This window comes from Chinchilla lanigera, unplaced genomic scaffold (genome assembly GCF_000276665.1).
Source record: "Chinchilla lanigera isolate Chin_1 unplaced genomic scaffold, ChiLan1.0 scaffold00055, whole genome shotgun sequence".
Taxonomy (NCBI): Eukaryota; Metazoa; Chordata; class Mammalia; order Rodentia; family Chinchillidae; genus Chinchilla; species Chinchilla lanigera.
In genome coordinates this window covers 6,681,671-6,687,930 of record NW_004955456.1, presented here as the reverse complement: position 1 = coordinate 6,687,930, position 6,260 = coordinate 6,681,671, and positions in this window count along the sequence as shown.

The following is a 6,260-nucleotide window of genomic DNA, read 5'->3' as shown; positions in this document are numbered from 1 at the left end:
TGGCTCTTTTCGATTGCGACAAACTGGCTCTTGTACCTCTCCGAGGTGCCCAGCACCAGTCTGTGTTGACTTTGGGGGCACCAGTGTGTGCCTCTCATTTTATATGGTCAGCAGCCTGCAACTCGAGGTGGATTTATTATTCTTGCGGGACGGAAACCAAATTGAGCTAAATGTCACTGCATCAGCTCTTTCAGATTTTAAGTGCTTAAACCTTAATCAGTATGAAGCAACAAACGAACCTCCCACAATTCGCTATAATGCTGGGTGGGGGGCAAAGGAAAAATGTTTTATTTAGCTCAGCGGCAAAGCACCTGCCTGGCAAGTGCAAGGTCGTGAGTTCAGTTCCTGGTACCGGAGAAAAGCCAAAAAAAAACAAAACAAAAGGAAAAATGTTTTAAACTACTGAGACTTGAAAATGAGCTGACCCCGTGAGGTGAAGCAGCTTTGTCTGGGGTTATGGTTGTAACACGCATCACAGGCGGGGCTTTGGGAAGGCGACTGGATTATACACAGTTAGAGCTGACTTGCTGTTAGGAGCTAAGGTCTGGTTGGAAGAGGTGGGTCACTGCAGCTGTGACCTGGAAGGGTTTTTCTCTCTGCCTAGCTCTTCCTTTCAATCTGCCTCTCTGTCATGCCCTGCTGCCTTGGAGCCAGCTGACTATGGACTGAACCTCTACAAACTGTGAGCCAGAATAGACCTCTCCTCCCTGAAGTTGTAGGTATTATATATTTTGTCTCAGTGACAAAGAACGTCTGTTAAGTAGTCAAGGTTCAGAACTCTACATGGTGGATCCTCAGATCTTCCTGGAAATGGCACTGGGGGCCTATTCCCTTCTCATCTGTTTGTGGCCCTAAGGTTTTATCAAATATAATGAGAATGAATTAGTGGAAAAAAGTAGTGAAAAGGTATATGAAACACAGGTTCTGCTTCCTGCTGGTCTTGTTTTTCTGGGTTTTGTGTTTTTAGATTTGACAAGCACAAATGACACAGGAAGTTACTACTCGACCTTCTAAGCATCCATTTTTGATTCTTGTACTTGTCTCATTGCAGGCTAGTCAGGAAGCATCTGGTGCCCCAGAGATTAAGGACCCCTCCTATCTGGACCCCCCTGTAAATAGATCCCTTGGATAGGTGGCCTGGGAACCCTGCAGCCTCAGAGAATTCCAGTCTAGTGCCGGAAGAAAAGGGACAGACTCCCAAGGCCCTCCACACAGATGGCACTAAGGGGCCAGAGCAGGGGCTGGGGACCTGTGGAGCAGAAGGCCCCTCAGGGAGCTGGGTAGCAGGGACCCTTCCTGACAGTGCTCACCACCCCCTGCTGTGCCTGTTTATCTTCCATTTCCTGACCTGTGGTCAACTTCTGATCACTAAATCTCGAACAGTCAAAACACGACATAATATGCTCTCTTGTCACAATGGGGTACAGCCTGGAATTCCTACAATAATTTAAAACAAAGCTCTATCAGCTAAAATTTAAAAATACTGGTGATAAGAACAGAAGTTCTTCCTTTAACAATCAATTATATTTTGAAGAATGTTCAAAATGAGTAAAAAACTGTATAGAAAGTAAGTAATATTATTAAGAACAAAATACATATTTTAAATATTTGTATCTTTGTAAAAGGAGATTTATATAAATGGATTGGGAAATGTACTCAAGAAGTCAAGGTATAGTAACACAATAGATCCAAGGAAAACAGAATGGAAGGATTAGTAAGTATACAAATGAAAATTAATGAATTATAAGGAAACATTTTTCTTTATAAGTGCAGTAACTATAAAAGTAATTCAGGTAATTTAAGCAAGAATAAAAAAGAAAAAGTTGTATTTTGTATTACTGGTGAAATAAACAAGAAAATAAGCAAATCTACAAATAATTATAAAAATGGAATTTCAGTTATATATAAATATTTTTGAAAACTTGGATCAAATGTGTGAGTTTCTATGAAAAAATAAGTTAGGGATTTCAGAAGCACTAGACAATTTGGACCAATAATTGTCATCTAAAAAAATAAAGGAGTAAAGACTTAGTAACCTGAAAAGCCTCAGCAGAATTATAGCACATCTTAAATATTAGACAGTGTTAGTGGCAAATTATTGCAAAATCAGAAATAAATATAATATTCAAAGTTTTTTGACAAAAATGTACTTTTGCTATCCAGCTTGCAAATATATACTAAAAACTGTGGTCCAGTTCCATTTACGACTGTAAATGAAATAAATTCACAAATGCTATTATGCAACTGACACCTGGGGCACAATACAAATATATATTAAAAGGAGTTTACTTCCAGAATATTTCCATATAATAATACATTAGTATAAATGATGTCAGTAGATAGCAAAATATATTATAATCCATCACATAAAACTAAACAGTATTATCATCAACATAGATCCTGCAAACAGTGAAAATATGAATTCCTTCTTAATTAAAAAGAAAACAAAAACTTCTAAATTATGAGAAAGATGTTTTGTGGTATGATGAAATAGCCAGGGTAATGCTTTATGGGAAAACACTTTGAGTATTTTAGTAAAGTACTGAGGTGCTAGTGACAAGAAATTAAAGAAAATATTGAGGGACAGAAATTGAAAAAGAAGTAAAATTCCATATACTTGCACAATTATATAATGGCATGCATGGAAAATTCAACTACTGAAAATTAGAAAACATAATTATAACATACAGCATGGAAAGGTAGCTGAGAATAAGGATATAAAAATTCTATCTTTCCTGCATAAAAATTTACCAATTAGAAGATAGACCAGAGGGCACATTTTATTGACAATAACAAAAGCCACTTAAATCGCTAGAAAACTATACAAAAATAAACGTGGAAAACGACAGTGGGAAGCCATAGCACACTTGAACCTAAGAGTTTACTATCCACAGAGAACATGTTTTTTTGTTCAGGAACCTATAAATTTAACATGATTACAATGAAATGCTTTGCCTTTTAAAATTTAATTCAATGAATGGTTTTGGTTCTAAATCTGAGGGCTGTGGATAGAGTTCACTGTTAGAATCTGTGTTTAGCATGAGTGAGACCTGGAGCTGAACCTCCAGCATGAGAGAGGAAAGGAGGGGAGAGGAGGGGAGGGGAGGAGAGGGAGGAAGGAAAAAAGAACGAAAGAAATACATCAATAAATAGCCCATTAACAACAAAATGGGATGAAGTCTGAAAATAAACAACAGAAAAGAAACACACTGTCTGGACAATCAGTGGAAGAAATGGTAGCTTTTCTATAAACATCATTGAGAATATGGTGTGTTCTTGAAAAAGATCTTGACAGTTTTTTGTTTTGTTTTTTCAGTACAGGGGATTGAACCCAGAGCCTTCACAGCAAGCAATATCCCCAGCCCGTTTCAACGTTTTTTAGTATCTCTCTAAGTCCCTAAATTGCCCAGGCTGGTCTTCAACTTGTGATCCTCCTGCTTCAGCTTCCCAGAGTGCTGGGATTACAGGCATACACCACCATGCTTGGCTTGACATTATATTTCTTACCAAAGTATACATTTCGGATTAATAAATTATTTAAGCATAAAATGCAAGGTCTAAAAATACTAGGCATAAAGATGGGAAATAGTATTTTTGATCATCACACGTTAGCTTATAAACCATTGAAGAAAAGTTTAATCAATTTGCATAAAATATACATTTTTAAAAGATGCTAAAAACAATCCAAAGTCACTTGCCAATGTGAGAAATGCATGTATTCTTCCCATTGCAGACAAAGAGAAATATTAACATATTTCCTAGAACAGGACAAACAAACCCTTCTAGACAAAAGTGCAGTGGTTGTGAACGTTCTGTTTATAGAAAAGGCACGGAGACATTTCCACTTTCAACAGACCTGACCTCAACATAGTGAGAGAAACCTTTTCTTTTTTGTAAAATTGAAGAGACCAACAAGAAAGCAAAGATCCAGAGAAAACAGCTAACTTAGATTCTCTTGTCATCTGCTGCTCCTGTGTGAACTGCCAAGCCTCCCAGGGAGAGTAAGTTGGCACCGTCTATGGAAGCAAAAACACTCATTTTACTGCAGATCTCTTCACATGGGTTTGTCCTGCCAAAACTTCACCCATTTTCCATGGAGTCAGGTTAGTGGTGGACACGGACACCACTTGTGTCATAGCGGGAAGACAAACAGAAGCACCTCATTATGGGATGAGGTGGGGGTCATGGCCACAATTCACTTGATCAACGCAACAAAAGCACACAGAAAGGCTAATGCTCATGTTGAGGTGCAAGAAGGAAAAGGATACTGCTCCTTGCGTGCATGCGGCGCAGATAAGGTGGCTGACCATAGGCACTTCTGGACGGCATCCGGAGGGCTGGATCAGGCAGGGAAAGGCTCAGCCCAGAGAGGAAAGCCGCGCATTTATGAGTTTCTACATGTAGATGTGCAGCGCATTAAGCAACAGGTGAAAAGACAAATGTAGAACGGGGTGAGGACGCATGTTCTCCCTCCTGGGTCTTTTCTCCAGGGCAAAATCTTAGAGGCGAAACAGACAGCTTGGAAATGAGGGCAAGTTAAAGTCACTGAGTATGCGTGTCCCTAAAAGTTTTAGTAGTGTACTATGTTGCGTGCGCTTTTCTCAAACGATTTATCCCTTTCTTTTTCCTTTTCCTAAAATGACTAATCTTCATCTAGCCTCAGGCCCCCTCGTACATAACAAGCTGGAAGAAATATTCAGGAAAACAATGCACATTCTGGCAGAAAAGGAAAAAGTCCAAGCTGGTCGAGTAGATGTGCACTCTTCCTCTCTAGCTGGGATGCTGGGAGCTGAGTCCTGGACACGGACATCTTGGGCTGGGATCACTCACCTCAGTGCAGTCAGCACGCTGCTAACCCGTGGGTCCTGACTTCTGATGAGCCCAGAAATTTAGACTTCATTGCCGTTTTCTAATAGTTGCTGTAAAGGAGAGGGACTAATGAAGAAAGGTAAGAGGCAGCATGAGAGTCCTGTTGGACAAAGAGTTACCGGGAGGACACGACGGTGTCTCTTCTGGAGAGGTGGTCCATTAGACCATGGGACCAGCATCTTCTGGTTTTCTCTGTAGTGCTTCTGAGGATGAAGTGGGTGGTTCCAGCCCACAGGTAGAGCTGGTGCTAGGCAGAAGGCAGCCCCAGCTGAGAGCGTGCAAGAGTGTGTTCCGCCAGGAAGTGCTGCTCCAGAGTAAAAGATGCTCCAGGGAGGCAGTGAGGAGTGTCCAGGGCAGTTGTCCCTGGGTCCTGGGTGGCACAGTGCTCTGATGTCCTGACAATTCCAAGAACCCCAGAAGCAATGAGTCATCCTGATATTGTCATCTGACAAGGACAGATAGGAGTCTGTTAGCAAGGCAGGAAGCTGGGAAGTCCCAGGAAGCAGAGGTCCGGAGCAGGAGCAGTGATCGCATCCACAGGATCCTTTTTCCTTTTCAAAGGAGCTGAACCAGACTAGGCTTGGAAGCTGTCATTGGCTTTTGTTCTGATGATTTCTACCGAAAATGTGCGAGCTGAGGAGGCCAAAAGCTGGGTCCCCCAGCAAGCACTTAATGCAGCCAGACCTTCAATCTACAGCTCCTCAATGGAAATGCGAGAGTACCTGTGGGTTCCCCATTCTGAATGTCCCGTGAGCAAGTGTGAGTGACAGAGCCCCACACTTCCTTATCAATCACCATGGAACTGGAAACAGTAGACAATCTAGTTTTAGAGAAACACTAGGTTTTTTCCAAGCCTTTTTTTTTTTTTTCGGGTGGGAGTTCTGGAAGTTGAATCCAGGGCCTTTGCACTGAGCTGCATCCTCAGCTCATTTTTTATTTTTTATTTTTGAGACAAGGTGTCTGAAATTGTTCTGACTGGTCTTGAACTTGCAGTCCTTCTGCCTCAGCCTCCCAGAAGCCTAGGATTACAAATGTGCACCACCGTGCCCAGCTCCAAGGCATTTTTTTAAAACCCAAGTGTTTATCCCATAGTTAGGTGCATTCATTCAGTGATTTACCCCCAACAAGTATATATGGAGTAACTGACTGCACTAGGTACCTGGGGTCCTCATTCCCAAATCTCTGTCTTCAAGGACCTTTGGTTCTCATACGAGAGGGAGGGTCTGGCCAGCACCACCCAGGAGCTGAGGGGCCAGGGCTCCTGAAGCATTAGGGAAGCTGGCAGGAAGGCAGGATGAGGTTCCTGTCATCCCTCCTGGCCCTGCCGGTTTCCCCTGCCCTCTTCTGAAGGCAGCAGGGGGTTGTGCTTCCCTGTGTCACCCACAGAGATG